A 20,051-nucleotide genomic window follows, 5' to 3' on the forward strand; every position below is an offset into this window, starting at 1 on the left:
GCTGCTATTATCACAAACCTGCTTTTAACCTTTTTAAAAAAAGATGGGGAAAAAATGTAATTTGAAAGAAATACATATGTATAGAAATACAGACAACTCTAAAACAGGTATGCATATTTTTTATCACATGAAAATAGACATCTTTTGAGAGTATTTGTCATGTTTGTGAATGCACTTTTTAAACAAGACGTTTTGTCTGTGACTTATCGTTAACCTTTGACTGAGCTGTCTATCACGTGTAGTTTTAATTGTTTTCAGCGTACCACTCCTACTATTTGCAGAGTTGGCCCTCTGGTATGGCATCTTATGCTACTCATCAGAGTACAACCTCATCCACTCAATCAAATCCTTCTCCAATAAAAAAAGAGAGAACAGGTCACATGTGTTTGACTGGTCTCCTTCTCTACATTTGCTGTTGTTATTATTTATTTATTTATTTCCAGGCTGGATTCCTGGTTTCTTTCAAAGGGGTTAGAAGGTTGAGATGAGACTAGATTAAGTAAAAAAATAAAATAAAAAAGTGTCAAATAGTCTAGCCTTTTTTTTTTTACCTCTTTCTTTTTCTACTGTATATTTACTTAGAAATAAATACTTGAAATGTGTAAAATAAGCTATAAGGAATGTACTAATTGCTGTTTGGACATTTTATGTCACATGGGGTTTGAGAGAAACCCAAGACCTCAAGTTCAACAATTTATATTTACAGTTTGGTGCTGAATGTTTTTAGATAACCCAAAGATGCAGAAAAAGTTTCTAAAAGTTCAAAAGTAATACAAGTTGAGCATTTGTGCATCAAATTTATAAGTGGACAAATCACACCACTCTTTTGCACAACACAAGTGGAAATGTCCCATTTGGGATCCTTTACTCTCTTTAAAGCAGGCACAACTATTCACTGCCTGATGTTGGCAGTAAGTTAAGTTATTTAAGTTCCTGTGATTCGTTTTTTGCACAGTCAATTTCACTAATTTTCATTCTAAATCTTTCCCTGTTTTCAATGTTGAGCTATGGTTAATAATGGAATCTAGGAATATATTAAATTTTACTTGAAACTTTTGTCCACCATCTAAAAAGTAGAATAAGACATTGTTGAAGTTAGTTCAACTAACAAGCTAGAACACTCAATACTTGAAACATGCAAATACAAGAAAAAAACAAATCAATTTTAGCCTACCCCCGGGAAGAAAGAAAGAGAAGGGAAAAAATACAGAATCAATATCTCCCCAGAAATTATTACAATCCATTATTCAGAAACAAGTAATCGTATTATTAACAAGTAGAAGAAACCATTCAGTCATAATGGGGGGGGGGGGGGGGGGGGGGTAGGGGGGGTCTGCTGTCCCCATAGGAGAACCCTTTTTGGTTCCAGGTAGAACTCTTTTGGGTACCATGTAGAACCCTCTGTAGAAAGGACTTGTACCTGGAACCAAAAAGGGTTATTCAAAGGGTTCTCCTATGGGAACAGCCGAAGAACCCTTTTAGGTTCTAGATAGCACCTTTTTTTCTAAAAGTGTACCCAACAGACCCCTATCTATCAAACAGGCATATATTTAATCTCTATTTGATCACAGCCAATCAAAATATCAACACATCCACAGTAGCCGTCATAGTAAATGCTTCCAGGTTTAGTTCCTGTAATATTTTTTTTGTGCTAATAAAATTTCATCAGCAGCTATGATTTCTTTCCTTTATACTGCTGACATTGACTTTTGAGAAACAAAGTCACATTATTGAATTATAATAACATAGGCAAAATATGGTAGGTAAGGGTAGTGTGTAGTTAATGTAGCTTTTCCAACATCATTACAAGTATCAAAGGTATTCTTCCCCTAATGTAGGTTGTCATCCCCAAGGTGTCGGTTGTGAAATCAGTAGGCAGAACTTCTGCTTTGAGGTGATGTTACAAAATACTTCTGTTTTATGTAAATGCATTTTCCTGATGGCCTCTTTGAAACGGCCTCTTTATTTTGTGAACATAAAATAAATAGTAGTGTCCTTCTGGGGATGAATAGCAGTTAAGAGCTGGATTCCCAGACATTGATGGTGAATAAAACATATATAAATCCCGATGGAGGCTGAGAAAAAAACTTGTTCAATTTGGGAACATTTATTTTTCCCTTGAAGAGTGAAAAAATATATATATAATGAAATAATATAATTAGCAACCATCTGTTCCCCAGCTTCCCTTGACTAGGATGTCTTGTATCTGAAAAAAAGGACACCACACAGCACAGATATGATCTCATCTTAACATAATAGATTGGTAACGTAAAGGTTTGTTTATAACACTTGATTACATGGGCAACATGGGCAACATATTTATGATAATTTAGTCATAAATCACAGTGTGTGTGTGTGTGTGTGTGTGTGCGCGCGCATGCGAGTGTGTACGCATAAAACACACACACACACTGAATCGTGACTAAATTATCATAAAAAGGTGTGTGTGCATGCCTGTTTGAGTGTGTGTGTGTGACTATCGGAACAGTTAGAAGATAGAAGCTATTCAGACCTGAGGAACTGCTTGTCCTACTGCTCACTGCACGGAAATTGAAAAATTCAGTTAGGTTGTGTGTATACAATGCAGGTTTACATCTACAGTGTTCCATGTTGATGATATGTAGCAGAAAATTTTTAATATTTACAAATCCGATCCACTTTATTTCTAACACTAGTGTTGGCAAATATCCTTCAGAGCTTTTAGTGCAGCCAGTTGTGTGTACAATTTTTTTTGGAAATGATATTGTCTTATTACCCACTTAGTATAGCTTTAGATTATGCGGTTGCCTATAATAAGTAATGATGGTGTCTTGTTTGGTTAACCAATGACACTAGGTAATACAATTTTGTTCTTGCTGGACTATTGAAACAAGACATGATAGTGTAATTTGCAACTCCTGGTCTTATAAAGGTACTTTTAAGTTTCAAAGTACTGCAGTGAATAATAATAGTTGATCATTTCTGGTACACATATATGGTCATAATAATATAAACATTTTCCATATTAAACTTGTTTCAAATAAAGTAAGGATTTTTTGTTTCCATTAGAAATTATTAGATTTGTTTGAGCAAGTTATGTTGGCAATCAGCATATTGTCTGCTTCGTTAGCAGATGTAGCTGGAGTGAGACACTGATTCACGCCCCTTTAGCGATGTCATGGCCCCAAAAGAGCATTTGTCTCACAGACATATTACATTGTGTCACCGAGAATATACCTTTGTTAGTGTGGCATGACAGAAATGACAGGTCACATGATCGATGGCAGATGTGAAAAACCTCTGTTTGTACCAGAGGGAAAGATTCTGCATGTGAAGTTGATGTTCCTCTATTACCAGCAGTGTAGTGACACGTTTTCTCTGCTTGATCACATTCAAGATGCATTCCTTCATATTGCTGTGGTGTGTATGTGTGAGAGTGATGTCTGTGTGGCATATGTGATTGGAGTAGGTAGAGTCTTCACATCGTGTGTGTGTGACAGAGAAAGCGAGCACTGGTGGCCGCCCAGCATCGCCCCCTGGAGTGTCACACAAACCCTCACACATGGTCGGCATGCACGCACAGACACACACACGAACGCACACAAATGCACACAAACGCACGCACAAACACACTGCTGATGTTCACACAGAAAGCCCATCTGGTGAGAATGAACACTGCTTGTGCTGGTGTGAGATCGAATCTCCTGTGTTGAGATACTTTTGTTATCAACTCATTTTAAATACCCCTCCTATCCAGTTATGTCTGTGTTGTAGGCAAGGCTGGATGTTCTTTTCTTTAGGCGCAATCTTGAACACTTTGTCATCATGTTTTTCTAATTTGAGATACAATTAAACCCAACATTATCATGCACTTGCAGACAGAGTATTTAGATACAAATATTTAATTAAACCTGTAAACAGCAAATTCCATTTGCACTTATTTCAAGACAAACAAATGTTTCTCTGTCATAGCCTTGTCTCTGATGCTAATGTAGCCTTTGATTTTAATTCCTTAATACAATACTATTTGAATTGTTAACACTATTTTAAACACATTTTCCATGTCTTTCAATTTAACACGAAAATAAATTATGTGTGAGACCAAAATAAAACAGCTGAACTACCTCCAAAATACAAATATGATGATCTGATTTCAGCTTTTTTATTGTACCTCATGTATACACCACAGTGTCCATGAAAATTAAGTTAATGTCTTGGCCATAATTGTTCCCTCCCCCTTACAAGCATCCTCTCTCTAAGCAGCTGATGGCTACGACTACGGGGCTGCAGACATGATAATGACTTGATCCAATCAGAGGGCCTCAGGGCAGAAAAATTGATGTAATCATATAAAAAGTAATATGCGAGGACAGAGCATAATAAGAACACCTATTGTAAAACAAGTTCACAAATCAGCACATCAGCCTTTGGCGACTGGATGTAATATTTGTCTCTAGTGATGAGTGACAGGCGTATAGGGGCTGAGAGCCTGCCTACCCAGAGCCCCCATATTAACAAGTAGTTTAACCACATTCAACATGACAATAATTATTACACGTAATAGGATTTCTTCTCAACTTTGACCGACACATGGTCTATTTATTTGTTGTACAGGGGTATTACACAACGGTTTGTGACTGTCAGTTGAGTTTGCCCTGAGGTGCACTTTGGTGCTGATTTGGAAATGTATGCCACAATGTATTTCTCAACTGCATTTTGTGCCACTGCTCTCAGATGTGTCCTTACAGAGGCTTACTCAAAGTAATTCTTTGGCAAATTAATACTTCCATTTTCTTCTTTTTGTGCTTATTTTTGAGTACAGCATTCCACAGGTTCTTGAGCTCATGTGCTGGCAATTACCAAGTGAAAACTCGTAATTTTCCAGACAGGCCATATAAATATAAAGACTTTTGTTCAAGTCTTGGGGAGTAGCAGTTGTATGGCATTTTATAATATAATTCAATAGGCTGTAGCTTAAAGGCGCAATCTGCGATTGGTACATGCATTATTTGACTTGTAAATTAATTATATATACCCATTGATTCTTCAAGAATATAACTTAGAAATGTCTGATGAGATCAGAACCCAACATAGAAGCTTGTTTTACTCCAATGTCTGTGAACAACGTAAATGTAAACAAACACTGTATAGCGTCAAAACATGGTCAAAACTATAATTTTGATATCATTGATGGTCAGTCCTTGCATCCAGAGAGAGGTCAATGATTTTGAGAGTGGTTACATTTCTCCAGCCCCATCCCTCAGCTTTTTACCAAAACAGTGGTGGGGTAATGGCTTTGTTATTGTTTGAACTGCTGATTGCCGCTTTAACCTTCATAAAAGCACTTTGTGAAGGACAGCCATTTTACCTCAAGTGATTTCAATTATGGTGCACCAGCCTGCATAGCAGGAGTTTACATGGGGATTCAGGGCAGTGGTTGAAAACAGACAATTGGCAATTCAGTATACATTTGATACTTCCATAAACCCAATATCATAACATGATTTACTTTGCGATGACATAGACTGAGATATATTACCAGTGAGAAGTGTTTAATAAACTTGACATTATGTGTAGAGGGAATTTTCACTTGGTTGTGCCAAATGTTTACCAGCTACTATGGATGTTAACAAACATAAGATAATTGTTACTGTATAACCGTTTAGGCAAATATGTGTCAGAATGGCACTATTGTCACTAAGTTCATCACACTTTAGAACAAGGTCTTCTCAAACGATCTGCAATTTTACCAAAACCTGAACAAACTGTGACGTGAAACCACAGCCACGGGAAGTAGTTTGGGGGTGCTGCGATTTTTTGTCCGCGTTACAGACGGCTATATCAGTCCGCGGCTATGAGTGAAATGCGCCTGCATTATTAGTGAAACGCTCTCTGTTTCTCTCAGACTGTCTTTTGTCTCTTGTTGAAATAATAGCCTAGCGCCCTCCCATCTCCGGACTGCTGGTCTAATACCCGTTTAAGTGAATGTGTGTGACATTTTGGGCGTGACACAGTGTAGACAGACAGACAGACAGACAATTAGACAGACAGAGCGTCCTGTCAATGGGATGGGGCCTGTCTTGTGTTTGTTTAATGCCCTGCCTACTGTGAAAGTCTCCCTGAAACAGGCGCAGTAAATATCCCCATTGATCCAGAGGCAGGGGGCCCTACGATGATGCAGTGGTCGAGAGTAAAGCGAGTAAATCTGCCCGACAGTAATCCAATCCTATTCTCAGGGCCCTTGGATCTTAGATAGGTGCTTTAAATTAGAAAAAGTGTATGTATTTTTTTGCACTATTTCCCTTCCTTTTGTTGTTGGTGCACTCTGTTTGTTGATGCCAAATCCTAGTCTGGAACCCATTTGCCCTCATAGTATGCCTGTTTACTTTTTTTGATTTTACTGCTGTTATGATATGGGGGAAAAGTTAGTGTTAGGGCATAGACAAACACACTATCTAGGATACACTTCCACCCTCCATTCCCCCAGGGGGCAGCAGAAACCTGGTCCAGAAGTTGAGTCTGGTTGATAAGCACATCAGGTGATGCCAATTAATCCCCTAAGGTCAATGTTTGTCAGAACACAGAACACAAAATTGTCTGTAGCATCCGAACGGTTTGGCCTACAAACTATTATGACCCCTCTTTGGAAAGATGAGACTCTCATGAACACGATGAGACATGTGTTCGAACACGCAGGTTGAAATATCAAAACAAACTCTGAACCAATGATATTACTTTGGGAGCGGGACGATGTTGTTAGCGCCTTTTCCTGCCTGCATTTTTCAGTGACCCTGTTGAAATGTATTCTGATTCTTCTGATTTCACCGCGATTGAGGAGTGGTAACATGGGTAAGTACATGATTGCATATTGTACAACAGTGATGCCAGGACAGGAGTATAATTTAATCTATGCAAATTGTAGTTTTACACATCTAGGCACTTTCCTCTCATAGACTCCCATATGCCTATAATATACATGATGACAGCCTGAGTACTATAATTATCCAGTCTCTTTCACCTTACAACCAAACCACTCTGGTTTGAGATATTAACAATGCATTTACTGAATAAAAGCCCATGAAATAAGAAACTGTAATATTATACTCATCCAAACAAGTAAAAAATAAACAATACTTTATGTATGCTTTTCTAAACAGCATGGATTAACAGACGCCACCTGCTAAGACAGAAGTTGGTCGCCCTTGTATTTTTGAGGCGCAGACAGGGAAGGAGGAGGAGGTTATAGGTGCATCCCATAAATGTGCTGAGAAGGGAGCATGGGCAATACTACCACCTTGTCCAGGAGCTGCTCTTGGACCATGCCCAACATCACAGATACTTCCAGATGAGTGCAGAAGAGATGGAGACTCTTCTGTCTTTTGTTGGCCCAGACCTCACTAAGCAGACAACCAACTACAGGACCCTCAATAGAGCCAAAGCAAAGACTAGCTGTCACTCTAAGGTAAGTTATTGGAAAAGGTTGTATTGTGTAAGCAGGCGCAAGGAGAAAAGCAGTACACTACAGTGTAAAGAAACTCCAGCACGCTGGTGATCATGATGCTCCACAGATGTAGGCCATGTACATAATGTTCCATTACATCTAGGGAGCAACTAGATCACCAGCTGCTATACCGTCTTTTCATTATACTCAGGGTAAGCAAGACACACTGTTCTTTGTTTAGTCTTTAATTTATAATTATTCAAGGTGACATTAAAAGTCACAGCAAGGCATGTAAACAAAAACGGCATATCCCTCCCAATAACAATATCCACTGAATAGCAAAAACCAATAAAAAAAGTTAAATGCAAGAGGCAATGCATATATATCTGCAACAACAAAGAAGTGCAAATAGTGCATACATGAACGTTTCCCTTTTTAAAACTCTAAAAGAGAACATAGGCCTAAGTATGCGCGGGGCTGGGATCTGCCTTTTAGGAGGGGATTATCGATGTGACTGGGAGTCTCTGTCCCAGCTCTCTTGAGAGAATGTATCGAAGCTGTCATCCCAGCTACAGTGGGGAAAAAAAGTATTTAGTCAGCCACCAATTGTGCAAGTTCTCCCACTTAAAAAGATGAGAGAGGCCTGTAATTTTCATCATAGGTACACGTCAACTATGACAGACAAATTGAGGAAAAAATTTCCAGAAAATCACATTGTAGGATTTTTAATGAATTTATTTGCAAATTATGGTTGAAAATAAGTATTTGGTCACCTACAAACAAGCAAGATTTCTGGCTCTCACAGACCTGTAACTTCGTCTTTAAGAGGCTCCTCTGTCCTCCACTCGTTACCTGTATTAATGGCACCTGTTTGAACTTGTTATCAGTATAAAAGACACCTGTCCACAACCTCAAACAGTCACACTCCAAACCCCACTATGGCCAAGACCAAAGAGCTGTCAAAGGACACCAGAAACAAAATTGTAGACCTGCACTAGGCTGGGAAGACTGAATCTGCAATAGGTAAGCAGCTTGGTTTGAAGAAATCAACTGTGGGAGCAATTATTAGGAAATGGAAGACATACAAGACCACTGATAATCTCCCTCGATCTGGGGCTCCACGCAAGATCTCAACCCGTGGGGTCAAAATGATCACAAGAACGGTGAGCAAAAATCCCAGAACCACACGGGGGGACCTAGTGAATGACCTGCAGAGAGCTGGGACCAAAGTAACAAAGCCTACCATCAGTAACACACTACGCCGCCAGGGACTCAAATCCTGCAGTGCCAGACGTGGCCCCCTGCTTAAGCCAGTACATGTCCAGGCCCGTCTGAAGTTTGCTAGAGTGCATTTGGATGATCCAGAATAGGATTGGGAGAATGTCATATGGTCAGATGAAACCAAAATATAACTTTTTGGTAAAAACTCAACTCGTCGTGTTTGGAGGACAAAGAATGCTGAGTTGCATCCAAAGAACACCATACCTACTGTGAAGCATGGGGGTGGAAACATCATGCTTTGGGGCTGTTTTTCTGCAAAGGGACCAGGACGACTGATCCGTGTAAAGGAAAGAATGAATGGGGCCATGTATCGTGAGATTTTGAGTGAAAACCTCCTTCCATCAGCAAGGGCATTGAAGATGAAACGTGGCTGGGTCTTTTAGCATGACAATGATCCCAAACACACCGCCCGGGCAACGAAGGAGTGGCTTCGTAAGAAGCATTTCAAGGTCCTGGAGTGGCCTAGCCAGTCTCCAGATCTCAACCCCATAGAAAATCTTTGGAGGGAGTTGAAAGTCTGTGCTGCCCAGCGACAGCCCCAAAACATCACTGCTCTAGAGGAGATCTGCATGGAGGAATGGGCCAAAATACCAGCAACAGTGTGTGAAAACCTTGTGAAGACTTACAGAAAACGTTTGACCTGTGTCATTGCCAACAAAGGGTATATAACAAAGTATTGAGAAACTTTTGTTATTGACCAAATACTTATTTTCCACCATAATTTGCTAATAAATTCATTTAAAATCCTACAAAGTGATTTTCTGGATTTTTTTTCTCATTTTGTCTGTCATAGTTGACGTGTGATGAGAATTACAGGCCTCTCTCATCTTTTTAAGTGGGAGAACTTGCACAATTGGTGGCTGACTAAATACTTTTTTCCCCCACTGTATGTGTTGGAGACCTAGGTTCTGGTGAGTAATGATCCCTGGGCTCATCGTACATGATTGCATGCAGTCCACCTAGTAGTTGCACTTTCAGACGTCCCTTGTTTCTTCCTATTTTCTTCAGCTGTGGCACAAGGCTGAGCACAAATGCCTCATCCTCATGCTCCGAGGTAGCAGCAGAAGGGATTGGCTTCCTGACAAATGCAAGCAGCTCTTCATTCACATCTTGATGGTTGATATTCTGTTTTCTTTTTCTTGGCTGCCAGTCTTGAGCCGTGTCTGTAGTGGTTGGTCTTGACTGTTGTTCAGGCATCTGAAGCACAGGGTCATGTCTCGGGGACATCACGTCGTCCTCAGCATCATCGGGCTCCATAGGTTGTGGCAGAGGCGAATCAGCATTTTCAAGGCTGAGGTTGCCTCTTGAGCTGAAAATAGGTCAACATAAATGAAAAGTCAAATGTGTTTTAAGTAAACTTTAGAAACAGCTCAGGCTAAATTCATCATATTTCTCAAATCTGGGCCACAAAGTCTAACAATGTTGGTTTTCATCATTCCTCTGTAATAAGAGACTGATTCATAATCTATAGGCCTATATAATCACTAATTCAGAAATGGGACAGCAGCTGACATGAACCAATCACGTAGTGACTTAGCAGGTAGAAAAGAAGGCCAGCAATACTGCAAGACGTTGAGATTCAGAATTCTGTGCAATCAATTCAAATGTACAGAACCAGTCAAAAGTTTGGACACACCTACTCATTCAAGGTTTTTTCTTTATTTTTACTATTTTCTACATTGTAGAATAATAGTGAAGACATCAAAGCTATGAAACAACACATATGGAATCATGTAGTAACCAAAAAAGTGTTAAACAAATCAAGATATATTTAAATCAACGGATTAATGGGAGGCGGGACTTCCAGAATTGATATGGCGGTTGGCAACCAGCTTTAAGATACATTACTGCCACCAAATGGACTGCAGTGTGGACCTCAGTTAATCTTTCAATCACCCCACGTAGGTATATGCTCCTAAAATCCATTGAGGAGATGGGAGAGGCGGGACTTGCAGCACGTCAAGCGTCACAAATAGAACCAAGTTCTATTTTAGTGTCTGGCTACGCAGACGCTCGTTTACGCGCGAGCAGTGTGGGCAGGGACGGCTTGTTCAATAGGGCGATATGGGCGACGCACTGCCAAACGGGAAAAGGAAGGGATTTTTTTTCTAATCAATTATATCACGGCAACAGCAGTTATCAGTGTTCACGTCTGATCTGCCAGCCACTAAATGTCAAATCAGGCTAAAGTCGTGCTTCAAATGGCCCCGCCCGTTTTTGGGGCGATTTCAGTCAAGTTGAAAATCGCCCAGAAGTCTCTCATAGCCTGTCATGTAAAATCTATTTTTTTCACATTTCAAAGCTTTCAATACATTCTCTATGGGTGTCTGTGGGCTTGCACTTACGCGCTTTCGTCATACGTGACGTAACGTTGAACGTAACTAAGACAATGGCGGCTAGAAGCGTCTCTGTTGCGACCTGCAGTGCGGCGTTATTTTATGTTTTTAATTTGTAGACTTAGTTTACAAACATTCTGCCAACCATGGATTTCCAGTGGTTGGTTTTGGACTGATCTTGTTGATCGTGTACATACCCGCTACGAACGGACTAAATAATGAAAACGCTGCTGGCAGCTGAATCCCAATACAGCTGGGAGACTTGGCTGGATGAGTCCCGGACAGAGAAGTGGAGCCGGCCACCTTCACCCTGGTCAGAGCGGACCGCGATCCTGGTAAGAGAGCGACTCTGTACCCCGACATTGAACTGCTTTCTGTGTCATTGCGACCTTACTATCAATTCAATTCAATTTAAGGGCTTTATTGGCATGGGAAACGTGTGTTAACATTGCCAAAGCAAGGGAAGTAGATAGTAAACAAAAGTGAAATAAACAATAAATATTAACAGTAAACATTACACTCAGAAGTTTCAAAAGAATAAAGACATTTCAAATGTCATATTATGTATATATACAGTGTTGTTACAATGTGCAAATAGTTAAAGTACAAATGGGAAAATAAATAAACATAAATATGGGTTGTATTTACAATGGTGTTTGTTCTTCACTGGTTGCCCTTTTCTTGTGGCAACAGGTCACAAATCTTGCAGCTGTGATGGCACACTGTGGTTTTTCACCCAGTAGATAAGGGAGTTTATCAAAATTGGGTTTGTTTTCGAATTCTTTGTGGATCGCTGTAATCTGAGGGAAATATGTGTCTCTAATATGGTCATACATTTGGCAGGAGGTTAGGAAGTGCAGCTCAGTTTCCACCTCATTTTGTGGGCAGTGTGCACATAGCCTGTCTTCTCTTGAGAGCCAGGTCTGCCTACGGCGGCCTTTCTCAATAGCAAGGCTATGGTCACTGAGTCTGTACATAGTCAAAGCTTTCATTAAGTTTGGGTCAGTCACAGTGGTCAGGTATTCTGCCACTGTGTACTCTCTGTTTAGGGCCAAATAGCATTCTAGTTTGCTCTGTTTTTTTGTTTGTTCTTTCCAATGTGTCAAGTAATTCTCTTTTTGTTTTCTCATGATTTGGTTGGGTCTAATTGTGTTGTTGTTGTTGTTGTTGTTGTTGTCCTGGGGCTGTGTGGGGTCTGTTTGTGTTTGTGAACAGAGGCCCAGGACAAGCTTACTTAGGGGACTCTTCTCCAAGTTCATCTCTCTGTAGGTGATGGCTTTGTTATGGAAGGTTTGGGAATCGCTTCCTTTTAAGTGGTTACTATCTGCCCCGTGAGTTCCCCCAATTGTTTGTTACCGTTGTGTACTGTTGATAATCACAAGTTTACTGGAGAACTGAGACCAAGTAGAGACTTTAGACAGGGTGGATATGGTATAATAAAGGCAGTTTATTCAGAGGTAAAGATATCTGGAATCGCGTGCACGGACTCGTGCACGTGTGTAGGTCACCTAAATCATCAGAAAAATTGCCCCTCCTGAGAATTTTTTCAGGAGCCGCCACTGAGTGTGGGTGCAATGATTGAATAACATGTATGTGTACATTTATTTTGCAACGCTCACGCACGCGACGCGTGCGGTGTGGTCAGCATGTCAAATGCCGAGCAGTACCAGGCGGTGATGCAACCGGTCAAGATGCTCTCAATGGTGCAGCTGTAGAACGTTTTGAGGATCTGGGGACCTATGCCAAATCTTTCCAGTCTCCTGAGGGGGAAAAGGCATTGCCTCTTCACGACTGTCTTTGTGTGTTTGGACCACGATAGTTTGTTGGTGATGTGGACAAGGAACTTGAAACTCTCAACACTGCCAGGTCTCTGACCTCCTCCCTATAGGCTGTCTCATCGTTGTCGGTGATTAGGCCTACCACTGTTGTGTCGTCAGCAAACTTAATGATGGTGTTGGAGTCGTGCTTGGCCATGCAGTTGTGAGTGAACAGGGAGTACAGGAGGGGACTAAGCACGCACCCCTGAGGGGCCCCCGTGTTGAGGATCAGTGTGGCAGATATGTTGTTGCATTATTGTAGCCATTTTCTGCACCCTGTCAACTATGCCTCTGTCTATCCCTGTTCTCTCCTCTCCGCACAGGCTATACAAACGCCTCACACCGCGTGGCTGCTGCCTCTCTAACCTGGTGGTCCCTGCACGCACCACCCACGTGGAGTTCCAGGTCTCAGGCAGCCTCTGGAACTGCCGTTCTGCTGCCAACGAGGCAGAGTTCATCTCAGCCTATGCTACCCTCCAGTCCCTCGACTTCTTGGCGCTGACGGAAACATGGATTACCACTGCTACTCCTACTGCTCTCTCCTCGTCTGACCATGTGTTCTCGCATACCCCGAGAGCATCTGGTCAGCGGGGTGGTGGCACAGGAATCCTCATCTCTCCCAAATGGACATTCTCTATTTTTCCCCTGACCCATCTGTCTATCTCCTCATTTGAATTCCATGCTGTCACAGTCACTAGCCCATTTAAGCTTAATATCCTTGTCATCTATCGCCCTCCAGGTTCCCTTGGAGAGTTCATCAATGAGCTTGACGCCTTGATAAGTTCCTTTCCTGAGGATGGCTCACCCCTCACAGTTCTGGGGGACTTCAACCTCCCTATGTCTACCTTTGACTCATTTCTCTCTGCCTCCTTCTTTCCACTCCTCTCCTCTTTTGACCTCACCCTCTCACCATCCCCCCCTACTCACAAGGCAGGCAATACGCTTGACATCATCTTTACTAGATGCTGTTCTTCTACTAATCTCACTGCAACTCCCCTCCATGTCTCCGACCACTACTTTGTATCCTTTTCTCTCTCGCTCTCCTCCAACACTACTCACTCTGCCCCTACTCAGATGGTAATGCGCCGTCGCAACCTTCGCTCTCTCTCTCCCGCTACTCTCTCCTCTTCCATCCTATCATCTCTTCCCTCTGCTCAATTCTTCTCCCCCCAATCTCCTGATTCTGCCTCCTCAACCCTCCTCTCCTCCCTTTCTGCATCCTTTGACTCTCTATGTCCCCTATCCTCCCGGCCGGCTTGGTCCTCCCCTCCAGCTCCGTGGCTTGATGACTCATTGCGAGCTCACAGAACAGGGCTCCGGGCAGCCGAGCAGAAATGGAGGAAAACTAGACTCCCTGCGGACCTGGCATCTTTTCACTCCCTCATCTCTACATTTTCTTCATCTGTTTCTGCTGCTAAGGCCACTTTCTACCACTCTAAATTCCAAGCATCTGCCTCTAACCCTAGGAAGCTCTTTGCCACCTTCTCCTCCCTGCTGAATCCTCCTCCCCCTCCCCCCCTCCTCCCTCACTGTGGATGACTTCGTCAACCATTTTGAAAAGAATGTTGACGACATCCGATCATCGTTTGTTAAGTCAAATGACACTGCTGGTCCTGCTCACACTGCCCTACCCTATGCTTTGACTTCTTTCTCCCCTCTCTCTCCAGATAAAATCTTGCAACTTGTGATGGCCGGCCGCCCAACAACCTGCCCGCTTGACCCTATCCCCTCCTCTCTTCTCCAGACCATCTCCGGTGACCTTCTCCCTTACCTCACCTCGCTGATCAACTCATCCTTGACCGCTGGATATGTCCCTTCCGTCTTCAAGAGAGCGAGAGTTGCACCCCTTCTCAAAAAACCAACACTCGATCCCTCTGATGTCAACAACTACAGACCAGTATCCCTTCTTTCTTTTCTCTCCAAAACTATTGCGCGTGCCGTCTTTAGCCAACTCTCTTGCTATCTCTCTCAGAATGACCTTCTTGATCCAAACCAGTCAGGTTTCAAGACTGGTCATTCAACTGAGACTGCTCTTCTCTGTGTCACGGAGGCTCTCCGCACTGCTAAAGCTAACTCTCTCTCCTCTGCTCTTGTCCTTCTAGACCTGTCTGCTGCCTTTGATACTGTGAACCATCAGATCCTCCTCTCCACCCTCTCCGAGCTGGGCATCTCCGGCGCGGCTCACTCTTGGATTGCGTCCTACCTGACCGGTCGCTCCTACCAAGTGGCGTGGCGAGAAGCTGTCTCCGCACCCCGTGCTCTCACCACTGGTGTCCCCCAGGGCTCAGTTCTAGGCCCTCTCCTATTCTCGCTATACACCAAGTCACTTGGCTCTGTCATATCCTCACATGGCCTCTCCTATCATTGCTACGCAGACGACACACAACTAATCTTCTCCTTTCCCCATTCTGATAACCAGGTGGCGAATCGCATCTCTGCATGTCTGGCAGACATATCAGTATGGATGACGGATCACCACCTCAAGCTGAACCTTGGCAAGACGGAGCTACTCTTCTTCCCGGGGAAGGACTGCCCGTTCCATGATCTCGCCATCACGGTTGACAACTCCGTTGTGTCCTCCTCCCAGAGTGCGAAGAGCCTTGGCGTGACCCTGGACAACACCCTGTCGTTCTCCGCTAACATCAAGGCGGTGACCCGATCCTGTAGGTTCATGCTCTACAACATTCGGAGAGCACGACCCTGCCTTACACAGGAAGCGGCACAGGTCCTAATCCAGGCACTTGTCATCTCCCATCTGGATTACTGCAACTCGCTGTTGGCTGGGCTCCCTGCCTGTGCCATTAAACCCCTACAACTCATCCAGAATGCCGCAGCCCGTCTGGTGTTCAACCTTCCCAAGTTCTCTCACGTCACCCCGCTCCTCCGCACACTACACTGGCTTCCAGTTGAAGCTCGCATCTGCTACAAGACCATGGTGCTTGCCTACGGAGCTGTGAGGGGAACGGCACCTCCGTACCTTCAGGCTCTGATCAGTCCCTACACCCAAACGAGGGCATTGCGTTCATCCACCTCTGGCCTGCTGGCTCCCCTACCTCTGCTGAAGCACAGTTCCCGCTCAGCCCAATCAAAACTGTTCGCTGCTCTGGCACCCCAATGGTGGAACAAGCTCCCTCACGATGCCAGGACAGCGGAGTCACTCACCACCTTCCAGAGACATTTGAAACCCCACCTCTTTAAGGAACACCTGGGATAGGATAAAGTAATCCTTCTTTCACAACACTATTCACTGTTTTGTTTGATACCTGCTCCCACTTGAATGTTTAGATATTTGAGCACATAGCATTGTCTACTTACACAGTGGTCAGTGATGTGTTCAGGTAAGGATGACTTCATCACACAAGGGTCAGATTCTCTCAACAGAGTGCACACATTTACTGTAACATAATGTGATGGTGTTATTTCACCAAGTTTTCTCATTTACTTGACCTTCTTTACAGGAGTTTGTGGTGGACAAAACAACAGTATTAATTGTAGCTAGAGTACAAGAAGTCTCAGCAAACTGTCTCAGCAAACAATTGGTGAAAAACACTTTCACACACACGTTGGTAAATTACCTAATTTCAAAAGGAAAATATACTTTGGGAATTTTTACGTAAATAAAAATGTTATTGCCGATCACTGCGGTGAGGTATTCCCCATCTGAAGCTGATACTCCACAGGGACTGTGTGTGTGTGTGTGTGTGTGTGTGTGTGTGTGTGTGTGTGTCAAAAACTGGTTCTGAGATCCCAGGCCACCACATAGGTTATACAGGTTTCAAGGGTTTTTCATTAATAATGTTGGGTTCATACCATTCACACACACATTCACACCAACCTAGGAAGACTAGATTCCGACCCTACACTTGCATACAGCTGCACTGGGGTCGGACAGACTTCCTGTTTAGATTAAGACACAGCGGAGCCAGTGTGGGATATGGCTCGGAAAACTTACCACAATCCAGGGATGAGAAATGTATTGTACTCCGAATTGTCCCATTATCCCAACTGTTACACTGAAAAGATTGAACGACTGCTAGTTTTTCCAAAAACAGCCTTTTTTTGTCCTTGTGCTAGATAGCAGAAGCCACAGCAGCCATTTTGGAATGGCAGTAACAGCCAATCAGCTCCTTTGATGTTCAACGCAACGTGTCATTCCATAACGGCTGCTGTGGGCACTGCTAGCTAGCATGAGGAAAAAACAACAGTTTCCTTAAAAACGAGCAGTCGTTCAATCATCTCGGTGTAACAGTTGGGATAATGGGACAATTCCGGGTGGAATGCATTTCTCATCCCTGGATAGAGTCTTAATCTAAACAGGAAGGCTGTCCGACCACAGTGCAGTTGTAAGCAATTCTGCTTACAGTGTTGGGGAAGCTACTGTGAAATATATAGTTTACCAAGCTACCAATTACTTCACACTGGAAGAAGTTAAGCTACAGTGCCTTGCAAAAGTATTCATCCCTCTTGGCATTTTTCCTATTTTGTTGCATTACAACCTGTAATTTAAATGGATTTTTATTTGGATTTCATGTAATGGACATACACAAAATAGTCCAAATTGGTGAAGTGAAATGAAAAAAATAACTTGTTTCAAAGAAATTCTAAAAAATAAATAACGGAAAAGTCGTGCGTGCATATGTATTCACCCCCTTTGCTATGAATCACCTAAATAAGATCTGGTGCAACCAATTACCTTCAGAAGTCACATAATTAGTTAAATAAAGTCCACCTGTGTGCAATCTAAGTGTCACATGATCTCAGAATATATATACACCTGTTCTGAAAGGCCCCAGAGCCTGCAACACCACTAAGCAAGGGGCACCACCAAGCAAGCGGCACCATGAAGACCAAGGAGCTCTCCAAACAGGTCAGGGGCAAAGTTGTGGAGAAGTACAGATCAGGGTTGGGTTATAAAAAAAATTCTGAAAATTTGAACATCCCACAGAGCACCATTAAATCCATTATTAAAAAATGGAAAGAATATGGACCACAACAAACCTGCCAAGAGAGGGCCGCCCACCAAAACTCACAGACCAGGCAAGGAGGGCATTATTCAGAGAGGCAACAAAGAGACCAAAGATAACCCTGAATGGTCCTGTGTGGCTCAGTTGGTAGAGCATGGCACTTGCAACGCCAGGGTTGTGGGTTTGATTCCCACAGAGGATCAGTACAAAAATGCATGCACTTACTGCTGTAAGTCACTCTGGATAAGAGTGTCTGCTAAATTACTAAAATGTAAAAAATGTCAAGGAGCTGCAAAGCTCCACAGCGGAGATTGGAGTATCTGTCCATAGGACCACTTTAAGCCGTACACTCCACAGAGCTGGGCTTTACAGAAGAGTGGCCAGAAAAAAGCCATTGCTTCAAGAAAAAAATAAGCAAACACGTTTGGTGTTCGCCAAAAGCCATGTGGGAGACTCCCCAAACATATGGAAGAAGGTACTCTGGTCAGATGAGACTAAAATTGAGCTTTTTGGCCATCAAGGAAAACGCTATGTCTGGCGCAAACCCAACACCTCTCATCACCCCGAGAACACCATCCCCACAGTGAAGCATGGTGGTGGCAGCATCATGCTGTGGGGATGTTTTTCATCGGCAGGGACTGGGAAACTGGTCAGAATTGAAGGAATGATGGATGGCGCTAAATACAGGGAAATTCTTGAGGGAAACCTGTTTCAGTCTTCCAGAGATTTGAGACTGGGACGGAGGTTCACCTTCCAGTATGACAATGACCCTAAGCACTCGAGTGGTTTAAGGGGAAACGTTTAAATGTCTTGGAATGGCCTAGTCAAAGCCCAGACCTCAATCCAATTGAGAATCTGTGGTATGACTTAAAGATTGCTGTACACCAGTGGAACCCATCCAACTTGAAGGAGCTGGAGCAGTTTTGCCTTGAAGAATGGGAAAAAATCCCAGTGGCTAGATGTGCCAAGCTTATAGAGACATATGACTGTAAGTCGCTTTGTTTAAAAGCGTCTGCTAAATGGCATATTATTATTATTTATTATTATACCCCAAGAGACTTGCAGCTGTAATTGCTGCAAAAGGTGGCTCTACAAAGTATTGACTTTGTGGGGGGTAAATAGTTATCCACGCTCAAGTTTTCCGTTTTTTGGTCTTATTTATTGTTTGTTTCACCCAAAAAAATATTTTGCATCTTCAAAGTGGTAGGCATGTTGTGTAAATCAAATGATACAAACCCCCCAAAAAATCTATTTCAATTCCAGTTTGTAAGGCAACAAAATAGGAAAAATGCCAAGGGGGTGAATACTTTCGCAAGCCACTGTACACTAAAGCTACCCTTAAGAAAATATAGTTTACTTAACTAAAGTTACTACATCCAAACTACTTTGGAGATATTATCATATCTAAATCTGAAATATCATAGACTACAAATTGCATTAACAGATCACTCTGGAGTCAGATGTTAACAGAATGTGTAATTAAGACTATTAAACACAAAAACAATGTTTCAAGTGACAATTAGGCAGGTCTGACGCCAAAAAATAAAGGAAATGATTGCCTACTTCACCCATTATTTATTTTTGCAAAAAAAATCATGTGTAATTCCAGTTGTTAGCAACACCACTACATGGCAAAAAATTGATTAACTACTGAAAACACTATCAATACATTAATTTAGTTCAACTACCTCCAAGCTACTGCAAAATGTAGTTAAATTACTAGTTGAACTACATGTAGTTCACTACTCCCCAACACTGTCTGGCTAACACCAACCATACGTTCAGTCCCAGAGATAATCCATGCTGCTGGAGGGTAGTTAAGATGGCCAAGGAGACCAGCCAAGGGTGATGAGTCTACAATAAATCAATTAGGAAACACAAGAGGGAGAAACACATTAACCTATAGAAAATCATGTAAAAGTACAAAATAAGGCCCACAATATCTTAAAGGTCACTGCAAACCAAAGGGAAAATATAAGGGAGGGCAACATGTGACGTGCATGCGTGTGAGTTTACTCTTCAGATTAATCTCAACTCAGCCTTGTGCCCCACCGTCAGTGACTCAGTTATCCATGTGTGGGGGATAGCGATATGAGTTCTCATAATACTTTTAAGTCGAAACACCGAGCAGGCCTCCGCACTAACAAAGAGGTACATTCATCAGTGGTGCTCAAGGACCTAACCGGCTGGTCGTGAGCCTCTTGAAGGATACACCACTTGGTGTGGGGGATTG

Source organism: Coregonus lavaretus (assembly GCF_964263955.1).
Source record: "Coregonus lavaretus genome assembly, chromosome: 3".
In the NCBI taxonomy this organism is placed as follows: Eukaryota; Metazoa; Chordata; class Actinopteri; order Salmoniformes; family Salmonidae; genus Coregonus; species Coregonus lavaretus.